Genomic DNA, 24,709 nt, shown 5'->3' with positions numbered 1-24,709 from the left:
AGGGCAAATCCATGCAAATCCGTGATGGCAGGCGGAGACGACGCAGCGATTGGGAGATGAGAACGGAAAGGTACTAAGTTTCTCTCTAAGGTGACGAAAATGTTCTAAAATTGATGGTGGCAATGCGACGGCCACACGAACCACCCCATTAAATGAGTGAATTGCATGGTTTGCAAATTGTATCTCGATAAAGCTATTACCACAACGTCAAATAGCTAGCCCCCCGAAAGGAAGCATCAGCTGAGAGATGCGAGCATTTGTTTAGAAACATGAATACAAATACCAAAGTCAGCCGCGGAAAGATGCCAAGTGGCTTCCCCTCTGGGACGGAGGAGCCAGGCGTTAAGGTCAGGGCTGCTGATGTTTATAATAACGCTTGTAGAGCTCTTTAATTCTTTAAACTCCATGCATGGACCACGTGGATGAAAAATAAGTCTTTTTGAATTTGAAGGGCAACTCTGGCCTTGGGGCCTAAGCTGCCCCACTGCAAAGCTTGGCGGGGGAAGGGGAGCTGTAGGCCGTGCAGCCGGCCGGGTGCCCCAGATTCGCTCTGCAAGCTGAAAGCTCATGCAGTCAGCCAAGGTCCAGCCCCGAAGAGAGGGGACAGGTGGGGCTCTGAGGGTGCTCCCAGGCTGCGGACCTGCCCGATCCTGCCCACTGCCTTGCAGACCTGGGCTTCGTCTCAAGGGGGATTCTCTGAGAGTACGTGATAGTCTAAAGGAAGCAGACCCACTGCCACCGACCCTCAGTGCTGGCACCCACCCAGAATTCACTGGTTCACTTATTGAACACCGGCTGAGTCCTGGGCACCTCCACGGATGTCCTCTCGTAATCCTCTCAAGGACTCTGGGAAGTGGGTAGGTTTATTCCATGTTACAGATGAGGAAACTGAGGCTCAGAGAGGCCTAGCTAAAAAGAGGTCCCAGGTCTGGCTGCCTCCCAGTCCAGGGCCCTGTTCACTAGGAGCTTTCCCATCCAGAGGAGCCCCGCAAGGGCCTGGAGAAAGGGGAGCTGCTTCCTCTCTGGGCAACAGAAGCCACAGTTGAGCCCAGGACGTGGGTTGCAGTGAGCAGCCAAGAGTAATCAAGAGTCGATGGAGAGATGCCGCCACGGGCTTGGGTGTGGGAGCCCACCCAGCCTCCCAGACCCCCCAGCAACCCCGTCACTAGTTGGCCCGTCCATCACTTCTTACCTCTCTTGGGAGCACCCAGGTGTAGAACTGGATTCAGGAACATCCTTGGGCCTCTGAGGCCGTTGTGGCTGCCCCCACCCGACACTAACAACCTTTTGGATCTGGAGGAGACCTTAGTCATCACCGGCTTCGCTATCATCGGGCACAGGCAGAGGAGAGAGGGGCTGGCTCGGGTCACGAGGCAAGCGAGTTAGTAGCAAAGCAGACCCTGCCCATTAGTGCCCGTGGCCTCCAGCCACCCCCAGCAACACCCCCCAGATGCCCTCTGCCCTGTCACCTGTGCCCCCTTACTACTGTCCCCTCTAACACCCAATCTCAGCACCACTGAAGAGCGACAGAAGCCTCCACTCACCCAACCTCCTCCCCGGCCACCACCGCCATGACATACAGCTGCTGCTCAGTTACCTCGATGACAAGTGGGAAAGGTCACAGCGCACCACAAACACGGCGAGCAACGAGGAGGCCAGGTTTGGATTCGGAGTTGGGGTTTAATTTAGTCACTACACAATCTTGCAAAGTCACTCAAGAATTTTCTTTCTTTTGTACCAGGGACTGAACCCAGGAGGGCTTCACCACTGGGTCACACCCCCAACTCTCTTTTTTAATGCTTTATTTTGAGACAGGGCCTCACTAAGTGGCCAAGGCTGGCTTTGAACTCGCAATCCTCCTCCCTCTACCTCCGGAGCTGCTGGCATCACAGGCCTGCTCCACTGCGCCGGCTCAAAGCCACTCAAATTTTTGAACCTGTTTCTTCACTTATGAAGTGGGGACAAGAGTGTCCACCTCTCAGGGACATGGCAAGTGTTAAGGGAGGTGATGCTTGGAGAGTCCTTTATACACTGCCCAGAGCGAAGCAGGCAGCAGAGGACGTTGGCTACGGCAGGTAGACCCCAGCGGGACAGGCGGGAGCCGGAGCATCAGACGGGCTTCCTGTGTTCGGGGACATTCTGACGTTCGTGGCTGTCTCAGCACGGGCCTGTCTCTCCAGCTGGAGCTCCCTGGCGCCTGAAGCATGGCTTGCACTTCCGAGGTGCGGCACAGCCCAGGACTGGCGGCAGCTCCCGAGGCTGCGCGCAGGTGCAGGAGGAGCGCTCAAGGCAGAGCCGCAACCTTGATCTGGTGCCGGCAGACTCCTCGCCACAAGTTCAGGGCAGCCGTCTGGGGTCCCTAGGAGGTGATCAGAACCAGCTCTGTCCATTTCACAGACAGGTAAACCAAGGCCTCGGCAACAGCACCAGAGACCCAGGATGCTGACTCTCCATGCTCCCCTGGACGCTGCCGGTCGGCTCAGCCTCCCACGGCCACTTAGATCCCCTTCTGCCCACAGCTAAGCCCAGCGTAGTGACACACACCAACGCCCCTGCTTCATTTTTAGATGCTCCGAGACTGTTATGGAAGATAAAATCCACTCTCCTGCTCGAAATGCTGTCACCACTTGAAAACGCCACCTCTTCTCTGCCACGGGAATGCACCTGGGCCTTCTGCTTGCACATCCGCTGCTCCAGCCCACCGGCCCACCGGCCATCCCCAGCCGGTACTTCCCCGCTGCCCCCCACCACGCTCGGCCGCCCTGGGTGCCTGGACGGTGCTTCCCCTCCCACTCACGAGCCGCAGCCCTGCCCTCTCGCTCCTGCTCCCGTTTGGATATGGCCTGTCCCCAGGAATCCATGGGAGCTGAGTCCCCAGGCTGGCAACGATGGGACCTTTAAGAGATGGGACCTTTAAGAGATGGGACCTTTAAGAGATGGGACCTTTAAGAGACAGGACCTGCGGGAGGCCTTTAGGTCACTGGGCTCATGTGGTCAGTAAGGCCAAAGGTGAGGTGGTTGTAAAAGCCTGCGCCTGGCCCACCCAGCCTCTCTCCAGCTTCCTGTTTGAAATCTTGATTCCCTGCTCCCACACACACCCCATCACCATCCACCATTGATGTGATGCAGCCAGAAGACCCTCACCAGAGGCGAGCAGAGTCCAGCCCCACACCCCTGGGGCCCCAGAACTATGAGCTCCCGGAAACCTCTTATCTTTATCAAGTAGCCTGCCTCAGGCATGTCATTATGGTGAGGAAGCTGACTAAGACCCTCCTGTGTGGCTGGCCCCTCCTTTAGCACTTACTGAATGTTCGCCATCAGTCTCCCCTGGTGTGCCACATGCCCCACACATTTACAATTACCTAAGAATCCAGGGTTAATTTTTAAATAAGTTTTCGCTTATGTCTAACGATTTCACCCCCACGAGGTTGAAAGATCCATGACACTAAGCCCGTGTCTACCTGGTTCCCTGCTGTCCCTCAGAGCCTAGAAGAGGCCCTAGCACGTTATAGACGCCCACTATGCTTTTGTCGACTAACGAATGGACCTCGCTGGGCTAAGGAAAGTGCCCTTTGAGTGCCTATGGTGAGACGTGTTCGTCCGTGTCACTCTGCCCTGCCCTCCCTACTCGCCTCTGAGGCTGGTTTGGTTGCCCCCACTTCACAGAAAAGAAAACGAGCCTGAAGAGGTGACGTGAGTGGTCCCAGGTCACACCCCAAGAAGCGTGGGGACTGGGATGGAAATCAGGTTCTTTCCTTTCAGGTCTCCACCCCGCAGCCCCCCAAGGCGCCCCCAGCTGGACTTCTGCTGCTTCTTCCTGGGGTGACCATGGCACCTGAGCGCCCTCTAGTGGTGGCAGGAAAGAGTCTACCAGGAGGGGAAGGCAGGGGGAAGGGAAGGGGGCACCCCATGGGGCAGGAGGGAAGGGGGCACCCATGGGGCAGGAGGGGCCATGGGAGGAGATGGGAAGAAAGCAGAGCAGGGAGAGGTGGGGCGAGGGCAGAAGGAGGCAGGCGGGCTTGCCCCGGCCTCCAGAGTCCTTCCCCACTCCGAGGCTCCTCTGCTGGCTGAGCTCGGGGTTTCCGCCCTCCAGCTGGGCTGAGGCTCCCAGGGGGGCCTCAGAAGAACACCCCTGTCCCAGAGAATCCTTGAGACAAGGGACACCATCCTCTGCCTCCACCTGCAGCCGTCCACTTCCTGGGACAGATCTGCCACCTGCCCTGGGCAAAGGCTGTCACCCCAAAGTAGGAAGAAGGTGCTCCTTCCCCCTCCTGCCTTCAGCCCTCCTCCCCATCAGGGAGAGACACGGGCCCCGAAGATGACCCCGAAATCGCAGGGACGCACAGGCCCAGGTCTGCCCCAGCCCCCCTCACGCTCCTGGCCCAGCTACCCCCAAATCCCAGCAGCTGCCGTTGCCATGGTGACAGCACCCCCACCCCACCCCACCCCCTTGCACATAAATAAACTGCAACCTGGGGAACGGGAGCTGCTGGCAGAGGCCGAGAGCGCGGAGCCAGCTCATTTCCCGCTCCTCTCACTTCGGGATAATTAGTGCAAATTAAACTTCACACCCCTTCTCCCAGCAGTTAGAGCTCCGGGAACGGGTAGCACAACTCCCGGGGAGCACGCTTCATGCCTCCACGATGCGGTGCGGACGGAGCCAGAGAACATTCCTCCGCTGCGCCTTCCCAGCGATTCCTGCAGCACCAGGACAGAACCCAAGCCCCGGCCGGGACACTTGACTCCTTCCCTGTCCTGACCCCCACACAGCCGTTTCTCCTCTGTGACACTAGGAAACTGGGCCACGTCGCCATAGGAAGGTGGGCCTGCGGGCCGTGTCCCCACCCATGCCTGCTTCAGGGCCCCCTCGCACATGTGGCAGGTGGGGTCACGCCAGGCCCAGGGTCCCCGTGGTCGGGTTGAAGGCACTGCCTAATTTTCAAACGAGGGCTCCTCTTCACCTTCACTTCCTTCTGGAGCTTGAACACTGCATCCGGGTCTCCTTACTCTCATTTATCTATAAATACGAAGTATGGGGTGCTGGGGGGCGTTCCGTGGGACAGCGCTTGCCTGGCGTGCGCAGGCCTGAGTTCAATCCCTAGCGCTGATTTTTTAAAAGTGACTGAGTAAGAAAATATACGTCACCCCCTTTGACGCAAATCATAATAAGAGCGCCAGTGGGGCCCGGATGTACCAAGTCCCCAGTCCTCGAAACCCCCAGTGGCTTAACCCTGAGCTTCCCCAAGGTGCCGGCCTGGGATCCTGTTACACGGCAGGCCCTGGGGCCACCATTCTTGGGGAGAATCTGTGACTCTGCATTTCTAACAAGAGCCCAGAGGAGGCTGGCGTCCTAGTCCTGGGACCTCACCGGTGGGCTCGAGAAGGTCCAACCTCCTGCTGCGGCTGAGTTGGCTTCTAAGGCAAAATCAGCCACTTGTCTGGAATATCGCCCTCGGGCTCCGTCACTGACAGATGCTGGGAGACATGTCCCCTCCACGGCCCAGACTGGCTGTCAAGGGCTGGCCTCCTACCTTAAGGGGCCATCGATGCCCTGCATGGGATCAGGCTGGGACCAGATGCCAGCCAACAGCACAGCCCCTCCGTTCGTCCTGTTTCCCTCGTTCCTTTTTGAGCGTCTCCCACAATAAATCGCTTGCGTAAGACGGCCTGTCTCGGGCTCAGCTTCCAAGCAGCCCAGCCCACGATGGGGAGATGCCCTCCTTTGTTCCGTTCATTCATGCAGGAACTGACCAAGAGGTCAACTCGCTCTGGACACGCGTGTGACCGAGCCACGCTGTGAACAGATGGTTTGGCCCAACTACCTCTGCAGGCTTGAAACGCAATGCCATCCACGCCCGTACCGGCAGACGGGCGCTCACACAGAGGCACACGTTCTCTGCATGCAGATCCACACCGGCCTCACACACGTGCACACGCCCCGGACACCCATACCCCTGAGGATGCCGGTGTGCACGTTCCCTCCCCGAAGAGCGGATGGTCCACACACGCTTGGACGCCTTCCTCGGGTCTCAGCTCAGACGGCCTGCCTGCTGGAGACTTCCCGCCTCCCTTCCTCCCATGCTCATCCCTGTCGCCCCTGGGCAGGGGACCTGGTCTGATTTGTCAGAGCAGCCCTGGGGCCTGGTTCAGAGCTGGCCCCACACTGGGGTTCCGTATGTATTTGCTGAGCTGGATTTAAGCCAGCTCTGCCGTTCACTGGCCATGGGGTCTCGGTAGGTCCCTTCCTTCTCTGAACTTCGGTCTCCTCGTGTTCCCGCCTCCTCGAGGTGGCACTGAGGAAGACGGTAGCGGGTAGAACCAGTCCTGTCTTAAGGGAGGCACTAGGAAAGACTCCTTAAGAGAAAGGAAGGTACACAGAGCTGAAATCTAAGGGGTGAGCAGGATTTAACCATTTGAAGAGGGAGATGGAGAGTTCCAGGCAGATGGAACAGCGTGTGCAAAGCTCAGAGGTTAGGGGCCGGGGCTTGTTCAAGGAGCTGAAAGGGAAACCCAGCCCGTGCCTGGATTGCCTATGGAGGGAGACTTCCCCAGGAGGAGGCAGCTTGCATTTCACCTGAGGGCAGTGAATTTTTGTTTATTTTTTGGTGGGGGGTTGTTTGGGGGTGGAACCCAGGCACGTGCTCCACCACTGAGCTAGACCCCCACTTCCCGGGGGGCAGTTTACCTGGGCCGACTGGTTTGGGCTTTTTAAAGAGCACCCAGACAGCTAGTAGAGAATGGGTGGAGGCCAGGGTGGGGGCAGTGGACGTGCTGAGACCACTTAGCAGACGTGAGGGATGCAGGGTCAGCTGAGCCACAGGAAGTGGATCATTTAAGGCAACTCAAAAGAAGAAGTGAGAAGCCTAGCAAAGGTTTGGATGTAGAAACTCAGGGTCAAGGAGGAATCAGCTGGTCTCCCCGACCTCAGATGGACTCGGATCTCACGCGCTTCCCTGCCGCCCCCATCCCCTCGGGAAGCCCCGACCAGCCCCTCTGCCCTCCCCGCCATGGCCAACCCCTTAAGTGTCCACGGCCAACCCAGGCATGGGCTGTTCCTGCCACCTGTCTGGTCCTTCCAGGCTGTGGAAGCTTTGTCCTTCCGGGCCTCATCTCCAGCAGGGATCCTACAGGCGGAGACCCATCACAGTCCCCCTACAAAGACCCAGCAGGCAGCTCTGCTCAGTCCACCCGGGTCCAGCTGACCCCAGGCCCCAGCTGCAGCAGAAACAGCCCTACCCCGAGCGCCAGTCCTCGCTCCACCGCTCACTCCCTGTGTGCTCTCGAGCAAGTCTCTTTACCGCTCTGGGCTCCAGTTTCTCAATCTGCCATACAATTTTGCCTAAGAATCTTGCCAATCAAAGCACCAAATCCCCAAGACTGCAATGACCAGATCCAGGGTGGGCACATGACCCAAACTGAGCCAGTGAAAGTCCATCATGGAGCTCAGGCTGAAACTGTTGTATAAAAGTATCTAGGGAAACAGCCTGCTTGAGAACAAAGCCGATACTTACCCCTGAGGGCATGGTTCAAGCACCTGGATCCAGCCATGCCTGAAATCAGTTACATGGGCCAATAAATTCTCCTTTTTGCCTAAGCAGACTGAATTGCACTTCTGGTGCTTGTATCTGGTGGAGTCCTGACCTATATAAGCCTTTCCACTCAGGGTATCTAATGCTTTCTCCCATGGCGCATTTAGGATGCCTCCTTGATCTTACCTGATTCGCCCGTCCTCCTATCCTTGATTGACACTATTGAGGCGCCTCCTCCTCCGGGAAGCCTTCCCTGGACACCCTGGCATTTCTCCTACTTAATAAAAAGGATTCTAAGGCCAAACAAGCTTGGGAACCACTCCGTACTGAATCCTTTAGAGGACTCACTGCGCCCGTTGAGCATCCTGAGTTCTAGGGTAAAGAAACAGGTTCGGTCCAGTGTTTTGCAAACTAACTTCACCTTGGAGCCCTTTGTTGTCCCTGGAAAACTTATTATCGCCCTGCAGGGTGGCGTTTTAGGGTCTCGCCTGGACAAACTTGACTTTCTCCTTAGCTTCTGTTGAGTCTCTCTGTGTGCCCTTCAGAGGGCTTCCCAGCTTCCCTAGAGCTCATTAAATGCCTACTGTGTGCCAGGCCCAGAAAAGCTGGCTGTGAACACAGCAAGGAGCAGACACGCCCAGTCTAGGAGGGCACCCAGGCTGAGGGCTGAGCCTCTGTCCCGGGCTTCCCGCGGCTGTGTGACTGAGCAGGTCAGCCTTCCTTCTAGCTCCAGCCCATCCATCTGTACAATGAGGCCCAGAGATGCCATGACCCTGAAGATGGGGCCAACCAGGGCGCCAAGTCCCTAGGCTGCAGCAGCGGCGCCAGGGCGGGCCCGTGACCCGAGTGCAGCCCTGAGTCCATCCTGGAGCCCTTCGGGAACCAGTCGTCCCCTAAAGTCAAGTGCCAAAAGTGGGTTTGAGTGCATGGGGCAGGGGACAGAAGGTCTGTGGTGTTCAGAGCATTCTCCAGTTTTGGCATGACCCAAAGGAGGTTTATAAATGCCAGCAGTCATGAAAACGCAGTAACAGGAACACGTTAAGGTGGGGGGTTTAAAGCCCTGTGGGAAAGGGTAAGCAGGTGACGAGTGTGAGCCCAGGGCAGTGTGAAGGGAGTGCTTCACACTCACAGAGAAGGTGCTTTCCATCATCTGGCAGGTTAGCTTGTCTCTGATGAATTCCAGTGACACCACTTAATAGCTGTGTGTCCTCAGGCAAGTTACTTAACCTCTCTGCACTTAAGTTTCTTCATTTGTGAAAGGGGGCTATTTCCAGGTCTGCTCTCATAAAGAGAAGATTAAATGAGATCACTTAAGGTGGAGTTTTTAGTCCAGGGTTGGACACAGAATAAACATTAAATAAAGGTTAGCTAGTACCGTAACAGCATGGTGAAAATTAAACAGAAAGAGAGTCTCTAAACAAATAGAACATTCCTGAACTTCTGCAGGATTCCCCTGAGAGGAATCCCTCGCTCCCTCTCTTGCTTAGAAAGAGCTTTGCAGACCCCTCACCCCAAGGTGTCCCCAAGATGCCTGTCAACCCTCCTTACCTGACAGTTTAGAGACTGATTTTGAAGCTCAAGGCCTTTCCGGCTTGGGGCCTTGAGGCTGAGGGTCTGGACCCCTTGCATCCCATGACAGCTTCAAAGATGGACCCAGCATATCCCCACCTCCTGGTCTTCTTGTCCTTGAACAAGTCCCTCCTGCTGAGTGCACCCTGGACCAGGTGGCTGACCTCGAAGGAACAGAATACAACAGAAGGGTTGGGATGTCACTTTAAAATTAAGGTTCCAAGGCAGGCTTCCTGTTGCTTGCGAGGCCCTCTCAGCCTCTCCCTGGTTTGCTCAGATGGAAGCCATCTGCCATCTTGTGAGTGTCCTATTTAGAGGCCCATGTGGCAAGGAACAGAGGGGATTGTGGCCAACAAAGAGCAAAGAACTGAGGACCTCAATCCAAAAGCCCACGAGGAACTGAATTCTGCCACAGGTGAGTTGGGAAGCAGCTCCTTCTTCAGTCAGGCCTCGGGAGGCTGCGGCCGGAGCTGACACCTTCCTTGTCAGCAAGATCAGAAGGGAACCAGAGCCAGAGGACTCAGCTAAGCCACATCTGCACATCTCACCCACAGAAACTGAGATAATCAATATTGTTGTTGACAGCCATTAGGTTTGGAGGTCATTGGTTTTGTAGTAAATAGGTAACTGATATATGTAGAAAAGAAAAAAAAAAAGTGGGAAAATTTTTGACCCACTTACCTGGAAAGCCCAGGAGTAGAGTTGGTTTCAGGTACAGCTGGATCCAAGTGCTCAAAAGGCAACAGGAATATGCCTGTCTTAGTTCAGGTTTCTATGAAAGCAGATCCTGAAGTCAGGACATGGGTGCAAGTAGTGTATTTGGGAGATGATTACAGGAAGCCAGAAAATGAAAGGGAGAGAGGAAACTGAGAAAAGAAAGGAGGAAGAGCCAATAAAGGGTGTGTTTTCTAATTTTCTGCAGTTAGCAACAGGGACTGGACTGTTCTGGAATCTTTGAAAAGCTGAAAAGTGTCCTTTGGAAGAATAGGAGCCACGGTGTTTCCCCACTAGCTCTGGTTGAGACTGTACCCAGTTTCAGGCTAGAAGACCCCTCCAGCTCCGGAAAGCCCGGCTGGTGTGCACAGGACCGTCCCCTGCGGCTGTCCCCGAGCTCAGGCACAAGGAGATGAGGCAGGATGCCAAAACCCTCTGCACACTGCCTCCTCCATCCTTCCACCCGCCTCCTGGGGCGTCACAAGTCAGGCAACTCCCTCCCCAGTGGTGGCAGCAGCACCAGGGCAGCCCCGGGCTTGCTTCCTCCAGCTCAGCAACCCCAGGGGAAAGCACCTCTCTTTCCCAGGAGTTGGAACAAAAGCTCAGATTGCATCTCATTGGATGACAGAGATCACATGCTCATTCTGAGCCAATCACTGCTTCAGTTGATCTGGGAGTGAGAGGAAATGAATACTGGCCAAAAAACAGATGACAGCCAGATATCTGTCAAGTCTACATGAGTGGTGACTCCTATTTGTGGGTTATAAGATCAATTTAGTAGGTGGTAAATCAGTGTTTTTAAAATTAGGAGTAAAACAGTAGTAATCAAATGCTAAATGCATCAGAATTAGCCAGAACATAAATTGTTCTCACCCAGAGTTTCTGATCCAACAGATCTGGGTAGGGCCCAGAATTGACATCTCTAACCGATTCTAAGTGATCTTGAAGATGCTGGTTCAGACACCGCACTTTGAGAACCACTGGTATAGAAGGCATCAGAGTGGACTGTAGGTAAGATTGGCTGAGTTTTGTTCCAGAGAACTTTCCTTTCATTTGCATATGGATATGAACATTGTGCAGTCATGTGAAAGGTGTTTTTTCCTCCTTTTTTTTTTTTTTTCTTCCAGTACTGGGAATTGAATCCAGGGCCACATGCACGCTACACAAATGCTCTACCTCTGTGAGACATCCCCAGAATTTTCCTTTTCTTTTTATTTTGAGACAGGGTCTCTCTAAGTCACCCAGGCCAGCCTCAAACTTGGATTCTTTCTGACTCCTAAGTAGCTGGGATTACAGATGTGCACCACCCTGACTGTGAAAGTCATTTCTTATTGAAATCACCCTAGTGCAAAGACATCAAGTAATTTTCCCAAAGTCACACAGTCACTAGGTGAGGGGCAGAGACCAGGAGCAGGTCTAATGTGCCTTTGACCACAAGGCTATGCTGGTTCTGGCACTGGCTAAACTACTACTACCAGCTAACCACAGGATATGGGTTAGTTACCAAGCCACGTATGGCACATGGAGAAGGCAGGATGCAAAATAAGTTGTTGAAGCAAACAGACCCCAAAACATGCTGGTTTAAAAAAGATCAAAGCAACAGTTCAGAGGTGCATGTCCAGCAGGGCAGCTCCACCAGCCTCATGTGGCCTCCATCCTGGATCCAAGGGGTCTGCTCCAGTGACAAGAAGTGGGAAGGGGAAGGGGAAGCACACCCCCGTCCTGTTAAGAGCACAACTCAAAGTTGCCAGCATCTCTTTCATTCACTTCCCATTGGCTGGATCCCAGTCATGTGGTCAAAGAGTTGCAAAGGAGGCTGGGAAATGTAGTCTTGAGCAGGAAGTCCATGAATACTGGGGGAAGACTAGTGGACACTCTGCCACCAGGTAGGATGACCTGAGGTGCCTGCTCGAGTCACCATCGGGAAGGAGGGCAGCTCCAGAAGGACCCCCAGGTGGTCTTTCATCAGGTCCCACAGGGATCAGTGTGGTGGCATTACTCCCAGAGACAGGCTGCTGCCACCCTCCCAAGCTGCTGTGAATCTAGCGCCCAATCCTTACCCAGATCGTTCTTGGCTTAACACTTTCTAACAGGTTTCTACCGACAGCATGTTTTCCAGAATATGATACTACGTCAAGGAAAGCTTTCGATTTTCAGCTTCAAAGTTTATTTACTTAAAAAAAAAAAATGCTTGCTGGATCTGAAAGACTGCCGTGTAGCTATTAATAAAGCCGTGTACCTCCAGCCAAGAAAAGAATCGCCTCTGGCTGAATGGAAGTGGGACCACACTAAACTTTATGCCAGGGCTCATTTTTTAACTGGTCCTGCCATTGAACTTCACCTCCCTGTCTTATTCCCAAACTGCAGACGCCTCTGTTCCTAATTTTCCCCATAAAACAGTGACTCATAAACGAGAACAGATTTCTCTTGCTTGCAGAAAAGGTAAATTGCTGGCAGAAATAAATTTGCAGATGCTAGAATTTCACAGAAAGGAGCTCATTGGTGGGGAAGGTTTGATGTTGGCCTCCGTCCCCTCCCCCACCTATCTGTATCCTTTGTCATCCTCCCAAGCAAAGCTGGGTGCCGTTGAGGCCCGGGGTGGGTGTGGTGGGGAGGTGGGCTCCGCCTTTGTTAGTGACTCCCTGTTTATCTCCCGTTGTGTCCCAGTTCCTGGGCCTGGGTTTGGGCCGGGGCCCCTGAGGCAGAGGACGCCGGCATCCCAGCTCCACCCAGTACACCGACCTGGATTTATTTGGGTTACACTCAGTTAGACCTGTCTCCAGGAGAGGAGAAGGCCTATGGGACCTGCCTAAGGCCAGCAGGAGGTGGTTCCTCGCTCCAGCAGATTGCAGGACCCAGGCCAGCCTGAGATGACCTCAGATGCCAGAGGATCCTCCCTCTAAGAGTGAACACAAAGGACCAGGTCTAGAATCCTCCCTCTCTGACACAAAGTCCACATCAAATGGGAAGAATAGTGTCAACTGCCATTTCCTTAGCAGCTGCTGTGTGCTTGCCCTGTGCCAATCCCTCTCCCTGAATTTTCTCTGGTCCTCACAGAGTCTCAGGCAAGTTATTGTACCCATTTTGCAGACATGGAAACTGAGGGGAAACCGCTCACCCTCACACACGCACTGCCCTCTGGTGGCAGATCACAGTCTCAACGGACCCTGGGACTAGCCTCGTTCCCTCAGGCTTCTTTCCACCTCTGGGTGAAGTTCTCCGCCCCACCCACCTCATGCCCATCTCCACGCTGCTTCCCTCTGCCCAGCCTCCACTGGAATCCTGACTCCCTCCTCCTCCTCTGCGCTGCTTCCCTCACTAAGCACAGAGCATCCAAGGAACAACATTTCTCCAAAGAAAACAAATTTAAAGGAGCCAGGAGCGAGGGAAGGGAGAATTTCTGAGCCCAGCAGAAGAACTCTGCTTACCCACAGAGGCAAAGGCCTCAGAGACCCAGGCCAGATGGGGCGTGGGTGCCTCCTGCCCCTCATCCAGGCATCCAAGGACGAGCTAGATTTGCAGCAGACCACTGCAGACCCAGAGCTACCTTAGCAACTAAGTTTAAAATTATTTTATATTCCTACACCTCCCTCTCATGGCTAAAATCTTCCCTCTTGATGGTGTGTTAATTTAAGCCACCAATTACCATTAAAGTCCGGGTTTGGATTGGGGCTCTAGCTCAGCAGTGGAGCGGTTGCTGGGCATGCACGAGGGCTCTGGGTCCAGCACCGCAAAAGTAAGTAAGTTTTAAAAAGTGGAAGTCCAGAGTCAGATCACCCCCCAACCCGCCGCCTTGCCAAAACAGGTTTAATCTTCTATATTCGAGTGTGACCACATCGACCCTTCCCTGGGAGAGGACGTAACTGGAGAGACCGGCCCGGGAGAACCCCGGGCTCTCTGTCCACTCTTCTCCCGCAGCCGGGGGGACTCGGCTTCATTATCTCCAAACACTCCAGGGCTGAGACGTGCCAGATGTGGCCAATGACTTTCCCGGAACAAGCCAGCTGCCTTCCTTCCCACGGTAATCCCTAGGACGGCAGAGGCCCGACTGAGGTCCCCACAGGCAGCAGATGGCAGGCCAACTTCTGCGTTGCCATGGCAGCCCTGGACCAGGGGCGAGGAGACTGGCCGACGTGCAGACACCGAGGCCTAGGTTACACGGGGGGATGCGAGTTTCAGATGCCACCATTCCCACCCCGACCCCTCCGGCCACCGCAGGGGTCTCTGGAGGTGCCCTGGAAGGGAGCACAGCAGTCGGGGCTCAGGACCTGGATGAGAACAGGCCCGGGCTCCAGGCTGCCCAGCCCTTCATCCTGGAGGAGCAGGGCCAGCTCTGGTCTCGGGTGCAGCAAAGGGCGGCCAGGTGTCTGTCCCCTGCAGAGAGATTCAAGGACCTGTTTGTGTTGGATACTCAAAGACAAGCGAGGACCCTGAACCCACAGATCTTTGGAGGTCAAAAGTCAAAGAGCAGATTGTTCAAAAGAGGTCCCAGGACCTGCCTCTCCTGCCTCCACCAGGGGGAGAAGCAGGGGCCCAGCTCTCTGAGAGGGACAGGGTCCAACCCCAGGTGACCCGCCCACCTCCAGCTCCCTGCAGGCAATCCCCACTCCCTGGGCCAGGTCCAGCCCCTGTGTGTGTCCACACTGCGCACACACGCAGAGTCCACGCTCGGTGCCCAGCACCGTGCAGAGGGCGCTCTGGGTGAAGCCACCTTGCACCGCTCCGAGGGCCCCTCGTCCACCAGTGCACGCACACACACGGTACACAACGCGTGCACACAACCCAGGCCTCGGAGGCCCACACGCCAGGCAGAAAAGAGTACAGCGATAGCTTGTGGGAACACACCCACGCGCCTCCGAGCCGTGTACACAGTGTGCCTGCAGAATCCGCACGGCGGGCCTGGAAATAGTGCCCGTCCGGTACAGCGGCAGAGGGGGCACGCTGCACACGCACACACACACACACACACACACACACACACACACACACACAGGCCCAGGAGGCGTCAGGAAGACCCCCTCCCTCCCCTGGCAAGTGAGCGAACGCTGGAGAGTGGTCCGCAGGGGCAGGTGGAGGCCTGGGGAGCTCCTGACTCAACATCTGCAGGGCCCCCCGACTGTGAGCTCAGGGGCTGAGCCCCACAGGGGTCCAGGAGGGAGTGTCTGGGCCACAGCCAGGCCTGGCAGCCCTGTAACCACCTGGGACAGAGGTGGGGCTGGAGGACAGCCGCAGGGAGGACAGGCTCCATCCTGCCTGCCTGCCGCCTGCTCTCTGTTACACCCACGGGACAGGAGCCCAAGGAGACGCAGGGAGGACGCGGAGCGGAAAGCCCAGCGGAGGGGTTTGGAGACCTGGCTTCCAGGCCAGCTCTGCTCCTGCCCCACTGGGCGCCTGGGCAAGGCCCTGCCCATCCCGAACCTCCATTTCCCCGTGGATACCCAGAGGAAATAACCTTGGTCCCGCTGCCCTCTGACCTCATACTGAGGTGTGGGTCACATGGGTCTCTTGTCACCTAAACCTCTGACTCAGTCTTCAGTCAGTGTGAAGCCCTCCACCTCCCAGCCCTGGATGACTGACTGCTTGGAAAAGACGAGTGAAACGTGTTCATCGCCAGGAACAGCCTTGTCCTTCCTCCTGCCTGTAGGACAGGGACAGGGACGGGGCCCAGCATGGTCTGCTCTTCTGAGCCACCCATCCCAGAATGCATGCCCTTTGCAGGGGCGCGACAGACCTAGCATCTCCGAGGAAGCATCAGGTCAGTGCGCAGGTCCAGGCACTGATTCTCTGGGACTCTGGGCAAGTCCCACGCTGAGCCTCAGTTTTCCCATCTTTAATAGGAAGAAGCTGAACTTGAACTGTTCTCCAGGAGACAGGCCAATCTGTGACTCCTACCCCTGGAAGCAGCAGGGTCTGAGCTAGGGCAAGGAAAAGGAGAATCTGGGGGTGGCGGCCTCCTGCTGCTGAGATCTCCTGCGCATGCCCGGGCAGGTGCTGGGTCTGGCCCTCTGTGTACCCTACCTCACTGGTGAGGAATAGGCTGGTGGAATCCCCAGTGTCCAGATAAGGACCCACAGTCACATCCTCAGTAAATGGCAGAACCAGGATTCCTGCTCTCACTTATCTGAACTTGAACCTGTGAACTCAATGCCCAGCTTTTTGAAGCACTTTCTACGTCTTAATCCACAGAACCACCCTGAAGGTGAAGTCTCTGACTACCTAGATTTTAGAGGAAACAGTCCTTTCCTATTAAGTTACGTGGCCAAGCCACACAGCTAGAATATGGAAAAGCTGGAATCGCGTCTCCATTCAGAATTTAAGTTCAGCCATTACAATAAACCCACCCTGCCTGTGTCCACCCCCACCCGCACCAGGAGATCAGTAGAGTCCCTGGCCAAGGTCACGTGGATCAAAGCCTCACTTCCTTCTGCTGACCGTGGGGGTGGGTGGTCTGTGGACATCAGCACCGCTGGAAACAATGTCCACGCACCCTCAGCAGCGCACGGCCACGGCTTTGTTTTCCCTCCCTAGTCGCAGGTGGGTCCACTGGTCTGGACCAGCCTGGCTGATCTCCGCTTGTCTTGCTCCAGGTCCAAAGCTGGCAGGTGGACTGGGGGCTGGGTGGTCCAGAACTGTCTCGCTCACGTGTCTTAGCCATTGTCAGGCCATTGGCCAGGGTGATCCAAGTGACGGGGCCACGTCCGTCATCCTCTGCAGGCTGGCCCAGAATCGCTTACCTGGCCATGACCAGGGGCGGGGGTTTGAAGTCCTCGAGGCCACACTCGGAAGGAGCACTGCCCCCTCCTCCGCTGTCCCTGAGCCAGAGCAAATCACCAAGGCAGCCAGAGTCAAGGGCCGGGGAAACACTCCACCTCCCGAAAGGAGAAACTGCCCAGTCATTTGGTAAATGGTGCGACAACAGAGGAAAAGAAGAACGGGCAGGCGGGTGCAATGCGTCCTCCACGCCACGTCGATTCCCACTCTCCTGTCCACGTCCTCTTATCCCATCAGTCAGAGGAAATCAGGGCTGACCTCGGAGGCTTGGAAATCAGTCTCTAATCACCCACTCTGCAGATGGAGAGACTGAGGTCCAGAGAGGGCAAGGAGCATACGGGGGTCCCAGCGCCAGCCCCTCCCTCTGGCTCCGGAAGCCGAGCAGCCCTCCTCCGCCCCTGCCCTGGAACACTCTCCCCACCCCCCTGAGCTGGCACCTGGCCCTGGGTGCCAGGAGGATGGCTCTCCTCTCAGTCCCCAGCCCTCCCGCTGCCCAGACTGAACACTCCGTGTTTACATGAGTCACACCAAGCCTGACATTGGGCAATTGTCTTCCCCATACAAAGTGCCTATACACATTATTGGATCCTCGCGATCACCCTGAAGGGAGGCATGGAAGCCGGAATAATCATCCCCCTGGATGCTTATCGAGCACATTCTAAGGGCGGCCCAGTTCCGGGTGCTGACGCATGGTAACTTGTTCAGTGCTCACAGCGACCTCATTCAGTGGGACATCAACCCGAGGCACTAAGGTCGTCCCACCTTGCAGAGGGGAGAGCAGGCCCCGAGGTGAAGGGTTTACCCCGGGTCACGGAACTCAGAAGTGTCAGCACACAGACGTGGGTCTCTCTTGCTCCCACTGACTGCCAGTGCTTCAGGAGATGGTTTTAATCTCCCCAGAATTCTGGCCTGAGTGGGGATGGATGCAGCTGGGTTCATCTCCTGAGAGAGGAGTCCAGTCAGAAGAAGGAGGACAAGAGAGCATCGAGATTGGCACGTGGAGCTAAGCTGCCCAGGTTCAAATCCCGGCTCTACCACCAGCTGCTCTATGTCCTGGGGTGATATGTTTAACCAGTCTATAAAATGGCCCTAATAATAACATCCCCACCTCCAGGAGTTGCTGTGAAGATTAAATGAGTTAACATATATGCAGCAATTACTGGCATGTAGTAAATGCTCAATAAACGTTGACCGTGATTATCATTATCTGGCCCTTTTGGCTTCTGAAACACCAGAGGGCAGACAAGTCAGTGCTCAGAGCTTCTCTGCAAGCCTGGAATCCCTCTGAGATGGATGAGCAGGTAGCCAGTACTGCCCAGAGCCTGCTCCCCTCCCTTCGTGCCCTCCAGGAACGGGGTCCTTTGGACATTTAAAGGCTCTAAGCAAGGGAGGAACATGGTGACCCCACTCCCTGCACTGTGTAATGCTGGAGCAAAATGAGCTCGAGGACGTTAACGATGCTCTGATTTGGATGGGGATGATGACGCTAATGATGTGTCTCAAATGTCACTCGAGTTTATTTCCGTGCCTGCTTCTGGTTGGCACCTTAAGCACGGCTTGCTCGATCTTGGCATGACCCTCTGCTGGGCTCCCAGGTGGCCTGAGGAGTCGGTGGACCCTCCAAAGGTGACAAGCAGATCCTCACTCAGGAGCACGGCAGCCTCCCGGGGGGATGGGGGAGAAAACCCCCTCTCGGAAGGCTAAAAAAGCCTCCCACCAGCAACGTGGCAGCTGTGGTTGCCAGGGAAACGAGGAGGGATGTCTGCGCTGCCTCCCAATCAGCGGAGCCCCTGCCTCCACCGCAGGGGGCATCCTCCCGAGTCACGGTGGGGGCGAGGGGCCAGGCCTGGAAACAAGAGCCCCAAGATCACATTCCCCCGTTGTCCTCAGAGCAGAGGGCGTGGACCAGACAATGGGCTGGTGGACAATAGGAAACAGCAGATGGTCTCCCCACCTCGCCCCACCCCCACCCAGACCCCAGCCCACCGCCAGCTGGTGCAGCCGCCAGCCAGGGCTGCCAGGAGAGGTCGGGGCAGAGGCCCAGGGCCGCGGCTGCAGAGGCCCGCTTGCACCTGCCTGCTGTGGGTTTGGAAAGAGGCACAGGCTGGAATTAAGACCCCTAGTGATGGAGAATCAAAGGCAGAATAATAACAGCTAACTCGTGTCTAAAATAAACCTGTTCTTTATATAAAATCCACCCCTGGGGCCCAGTGGGAGCAGATCCCAGCCCACCTCTCCTCCTTCTGTACTACGTCTCCCGGGCCTGGGGACCAGGGCCACAGAGCCCTCCTTGCTGTGCCCAGAGTACGGGGGTCTCTGCCAACCTGGCACCTCTGCACCTGTGCCCACCACTCCCCAGGAGGTCGACTATACCCACCTCCAGGCCCCTCCCTACACCAGCTCTTCCTGGAGACTGTCCCCCACCCTGTCTGAGGTCAGGGCAGTTGGGATCCTTCAATACCAGAGTTGCAGGTCCTAATAATTGATTTTATTTGTAACCTGTCTCCCTGACTCTCAGGAGGCTGCATGAGCAAAAGGACTGTGTTTATCTTTTTCTTCTTTATTTTTTAGTTGTAGATGGATATAATGCCTTTATTTTATTTATTTGCATGTGGTGCTGAGGATGGAACCCAGTGCCTCACACATGCTAGGAAAGCGCTCTACCACTGAGCCACAAACCCAGCCCCGACTTTGTTTATCTTATTCTCCACTATTTCCCTGCACCAAGAACTGTGCCTGGCACAAAGGAAGCATCCAAGAACTAGTCCATGACATATCACACTCCAAGCCCTTAATCCTCCCAATTCATGCTATAAGGTTGCTTTTGCTCCCACTTTAGAGAAGGAAAATGGAGGTTCCAAAAGAGGCTAGTAACTGAGTAAGCAGAGACCACAGTCTGGGGCTAATCTAACTCCAAAATCCCTCCGTTTACTGCACCCTCCCTGATCTGCCAGGAACAACTCCTCTGGGACTAACACAGGCCCCTTGTGCTTTGGGGCCTCTGTTTTTCCATCTGTAAAATGGCAACACAGCTCAAGGTCTCCTGGAGGCTCTCGATCTCACAGCCTGGGACCATCTCCACCACCCACCTGCACTCCTGCATTCACAGTCCTTCCACGGCCTCTATTAGAGGCCAGAGTACTGATTTCGGGCATTAACAAGGATGTGGAGGAGCTTGGACTTTCAGGCACTAGTGGTACAGACACACAATACTAGAGTTACTTGCAAAAGAGCATAGACTTACCATTGGATCCAGCGATTTCACTCCTAGATAAGTTACCCAAGGGAAATGAATCCACACACAGAGTCCTATGTGACTCACAGTAGCTTTATTGATAATAAACCCAAACTAGAAACACCGAGTGTCCAACAACTAGTGGATAAAATGAGATACACCTATACAATGGAATGCTATTCAGCAACGAAAAGAGGTAAGCCACCGATGCAAGAAGCAACATGGGAGACTCTTGAAATAAGTACACTGAGTGAAAGAAGCCAGACACTAAAGACATACACCATATGATTCTGTTTGTGTGAAATTCTAGAAAGCACAGACTACAACGACAGAAAACAGATCAGTGGTTACCTGGGCCCAGGGGAAAGGGATGGGGATCAACTGCATAGGGCATAAGGGGACTCTGCGAGGTGATGAAAATGTCACCTAACATTGTGACATTGACACATGGTCAGAAATATACGTTTGAATTTCCTCCTCATTCCTGGCATAAGAGCTTCCAAAGCCCTTGGAATTTCCTGAGTGACGGGGTGAGAGGATCATCTTTTTATTCATAATAAGTCCCTTCTGCCCTTACCTGAGTTATGCTAATGAGGTGACTCACAGGATGGAGGCTGGTTGCCAGGGGAACCAACTAGTTGATTAGAGGATGGAAATTCTAGCTCCACCCCTTGACCTCTGGGGAGGGGTCAGGGACTGGAGAGTGAGCTAATCACCAAGGCCCAGTGATTTCATCAACCTTGCCCACGTAACTGGACCTCCAGAAAAACCCAAGGAACTGGGCTCAGAGAGCTTGCAGGTTGATCACCACGTCTTGCAGGTGTACCCCCCACTCCACGGAGGCAGAAGCTCTGCCCTCACCTCTGTCCTCGCCTCTGTCCTCGCCTCTGTCCTCGCCTCCACCCTCGCCTCCGGACCTCTTCATCAGACTGCTCGTTTGTCTATACATATCCTTTATAACAAATCAGGAATAATTAGCAAAGTGCTTCCCTGGGTCCTGTGAACCTGAGGAGGGGGTTGTGGGAACCTCCAACTTATAGCCAAGTCAGACAGAGGTGTGGGTAACCTGAGGCCCCACGATTTGCAATCAGGGGCACTCTGTGGGTCTCTGCTGACTCCTGATAGTTAGTGTCACAAATGAATTCAACTGTAGGATGCTCAGTTGGTGTCCACCGGGAATTTGAGGATTGCTGGGTATGGAAACTGGAATGTCCCTCAAAAGCTCATGAATTGAAGCCCTGGTCCCCAAGCCTGCAACTTCCAGAGGAGGGGCTTTGGGGAAGAGAGCGGTCATGAGGGGTCCGACCTCATCCGAGGATTAATCCATTGACAGCTGGGTGGACTACTGGGGGTGGCAGAAACTGTGGGAAGGTGGGGTGTGGTTAGAGGAAGTAGGTCACTGGAGCTGTGCCCTGGGGACTCCATCTTGTCCCTGACCCCTTTCTCTTTTTCCTTTCTACTTCCTGCTGCCACGAGCCAAGCAGCTTTCCTCTGCCACAACCTCTGCCATGATGTTATTCCTCTTCTCAAGCCCAGAGCGATGGAATCAGCTGACCATGGACTGAAACCTCTGAAAGCAAGAGCCAAAAAAAGACTTTCTTCCTTTATGTTGTTTGTGGCAGGTATTTGCTGATAAAAAGCCGGCATAAACAGAAAATTGGTACTGAGAAGTGGGGCTGTTCCCTGAACATACCTGACCATGTGTTTCAAAGTCTTTAGAACTAGTTTGCAGGAGGAGTGTGAAAAAGTTTGGAGATACAGGCTAGAGAATTTTTAGAGTGTTGTGAGCAGAACTTAATGGACAATTCTGGTGTAATCCCCAAAGACTGGAAAGATGATAGGAATGCAGACAGTAAAGACTGTGCTCATGAGTTTCAGATGGGAATGAGAAATTGATTCAGAATTGAATTAGAGGTCACACATACTACATCCTGATAAAGAACTTGTCTACATTTTGTCCTTGTCCTGAAACTTTGTGTGAGGCTAAATTTAAAGGTGAGGGACTAATTAACCTGGCAGAGGAAATTTCAAGAGAGCACAGTATTCAGGCAGTGGCATGGGTATTGCTGGAGGGTTTTAGCCAGATTTACAGTGATAACCACAAGTAAAATTCAGAGAAGAAAGATTTGGAAAACTTTCAGTTTGGCCAGAAAACGTGCATGTTAAAAGTTGGGGCCAAGGAAGGTATGACTGCTGAAGAGATTAGTGCCATTAAAGAGAAGCCAAGTACTTTGCATGGAGACAATAGTAAAGATGCTTTAAAGGCATCTCAGGAATCAGCACGATCCCACCCATCACAGGCTCAAGGGTATAAAAGTGAAAATTCATTCGAAAGACTACTTGAAGAAGAGAACACTGGCGTACCCTGTTTCCATAGGGTTGCCTAGAAAGTTGATTCCCAGGATTCCTTTCACTGTGTTCAGCCATCCAGGCACTCAGAGGCTCCTCCAGTTGTGGCCCCAGGAGGTCTGGTAATTGCTCCTACTGTTGACAAACTTTGATGTCATCTACATGGTACTAGTTTAACAGGCATGCAGAAAGCAAGAGTAATGAGGTTATGGAGGCTTCCACCAAGATTTCAAAGACAGGCCTGTAAGGCTAGGAAGTGTGTGTCAGGGTTGGAAGTTTGTTGGGGAGCCTCTTAGAGGACAATGGGTGAAGCTGTGAGTGTGAAGACAAAGCTGCTGCAGAGACCCCAGGACATTAAAGATGTCAAGAAAATGGACTGTCTGCCAAGGAGAGCTGTAGGCAGTGAGCAGAGCCAGCCCAAGGAGAGACCATGTGAACTGCAACCAGCAAAGCCCTTTAGGGCCCACATCTCACCACCACATGCCCCAGATACCTGATGTAAATCTATCGGATTTAATGTTTTCCCTGCCAGGCGTCCATCTTGGTTTGTTCACGTCCCCTTTTTCTATGCCCCTATTCTTTCCTATTGGAATGGGAGTGTTTACTCTGCCATTTTATGTTGGAAGCAGGTTACTTGCTTTTTGATATTTACAGGAGTTCACAGACATGAGTTTGCCTTGAGTCTCAGAGGAGACTGAACTTGGACTTTTGAGCAATGCTGGAACTGGTAAGACTCTGGGGACTCTTGGAGATGAGTTTTGTATTGTGAGATGAGCATGAATTTGGAGGGTAGCTACAAGTGGAACGTTATGACTTGGATCTGGAATGTCCCCTTTCAAAGCTCACGTGCTAAAGGCTTGGTCCCCACGCAGCAAAACCAGAGGTGGGGCTTTGAAGAAGAGAGCGGATCATGAGGGTTTTGATCTCATCCATGAAGTGATCCACTGATAGCTGAATGGAGTGCTGAGGTGACGGAAACTGCAGGAAGGCAGGGCATGGTGGGAGGAAGTAGGTCACCGGAGCTGTGTCCTTGTTCTAGCCCCTTTCTCTTTTTCCTTTCTACTTCCTGCTGCCACGAGCCAAGCAGCTTTCCTCTGCCACAACCTCTGCCATGATGTTATTCTTCTTCTCAAGCCCAGAGCGATGGAATCAGCTGACCATGGACTGAAACCTCTGAAAGCCAGAGCCAAAATACACCTTTCCTCCTTTAGACTGTTTGTGTCAGGCATTTGGTCACAGTGACAAAAAGCTGACTAAGACTAGGGGAGAAACCCCCATGCATCTGGTGTCAGAAGTGTTGTGAGTGAAAAAAAAAAAAAAGATCCTAATTGTAGAGATAGTTTTTCTGTTGTCATAATTATAGTCACAGTGACAAGAATTCAGTGTTTTTTTTTTTTTCAAAACTGAAACTACACTTGAAATTGGTGAATTTTATTATATTTACATTATACCTCAATAAAGTGACCCCAAAGGGAAGGGAAGGAGCCCAGGGCTTTGATCCCACTCTGCCACATGTCCTCAGCAAGCCAACTCCCTCTCCAGAGCTCAGTGTCGACCTGGGCTGCCTCAGCCTCCTGACACCAGGCTGTGATCATGTGGTGAAAGCCCAGCTCTGGAAGCTCTGCCACTCACACAAGTCCCTAACCCAGCTGCGCCTGGCACTGCATCCGCAGCAGGCCCAGCTGTGAGGGCTCTAGGGTCCCTCTCCCTCCCCTGTCCCACTCCCCTGTTCCCTTTCCTTCCGCCACCCCACCCCAGCTCCCAGGCAGAGCCAATCAATGCCCCAGAGCCATGAGCTGTGGCACCCCCTCCTTAGGACTTTCAGACATCATTCATGGCCATCGTGTCCCCTAGGTCAGGACATGGACAGGCAGCCTGTCCCTACCCAGAGGTAGTGCCAACAGAGAGGGAAGCTCCAGGTCCAGAGGACAGAAGAGGACCTTCAAAGCACAGGGGTCTCCAGGTCCATCCTCCACACCTGAGCAGCCCTCGCTCCTGCAGGTAGGTAAAAGGGGCGGGGCCCAGGTCGCTAGACCCACCCCTCGCATTGGCCAGGCCAGGGACCACCCTATGAAGGGAGCCTCCGCTCCCCCGGCCTCTTCCCAGCTCTGATTACAACCCCTCTGCAAGGGCCTCACATGCACACGTGTGTGTCCCAACACCATCTGCAGGTCTGACGAGTGACCACCGCTTGCCATCCCTAGGACACGTGGAGGCACACACTGGAAGTGGGGTCCAGCTACAGGAGGATGACCCAGGGAAGAGGCCCGTGAGGTCCTGGAAGCAAGTTTAGGGCCATTTGAGTGGAGAATCTGGGGGCCAGTTCTCCAAAGTATAGTCTGGAAGAGAAGGCACAGCCTCTGTGTGGACCCAACCTTGGTCTTGGAGACTCCTTGGCTCAGGAGTGGGCCTGGCCAGAGGAAGCCCAGGTCAAGTCCTCTGGAAGCACAGCTCAGCCCCAGTGGCCCAGGTCTACCAGCCACAGGAAGTCCTAGCAGGAGGCCACTCTGGGCTCTGGCCAGTGGAGGTTTCCAATACCTTG

At 54.3% G+C, this 24,709-nt stretch overlaps 1 long non-coding RNA gene across 1 annotated transcript; it reads right to left on the bottom strand.

The window, feature by feature from the left end:
• Positions 1-1,755: 1,755 nt before the first annotated feature.
• On the bottom strand, positions 1,756-10,310 carry LOC124966793 (uncharacterized). Its single transcript, XR_007105406.1, has 3 exons — positions 9,780-10,310; positions 9,078-9,262; positions 1,756-2,359 (listed from the first exon to the last, which is right to left on the bottom strand). It is a non-coding gene; the product is annotated as an uncharacterized LOC124966793 (long non-coding RNA).
• Positions 10,311-24,709: the final 14,399 nt, after the last annotated feature.

The sequence above is a fragment of the Sciurus carolinensis genome, chromosome 1, assembly GCF_902686445.1.
Source record: "Sciurus carolinensis chromosome 1, mSciCar1.2, whole genome shotgun sequence".
NCBI lineage: Eukaryota > Metazoa > Chordata > Mammalia > Rodentia > Sciuridae > Sciurus > Sciurus carolinensis.
Note: the sequence above shows the minus strand (reverse complement) of the source record. Positions and strands in the feature narration are given on the sequence as shown.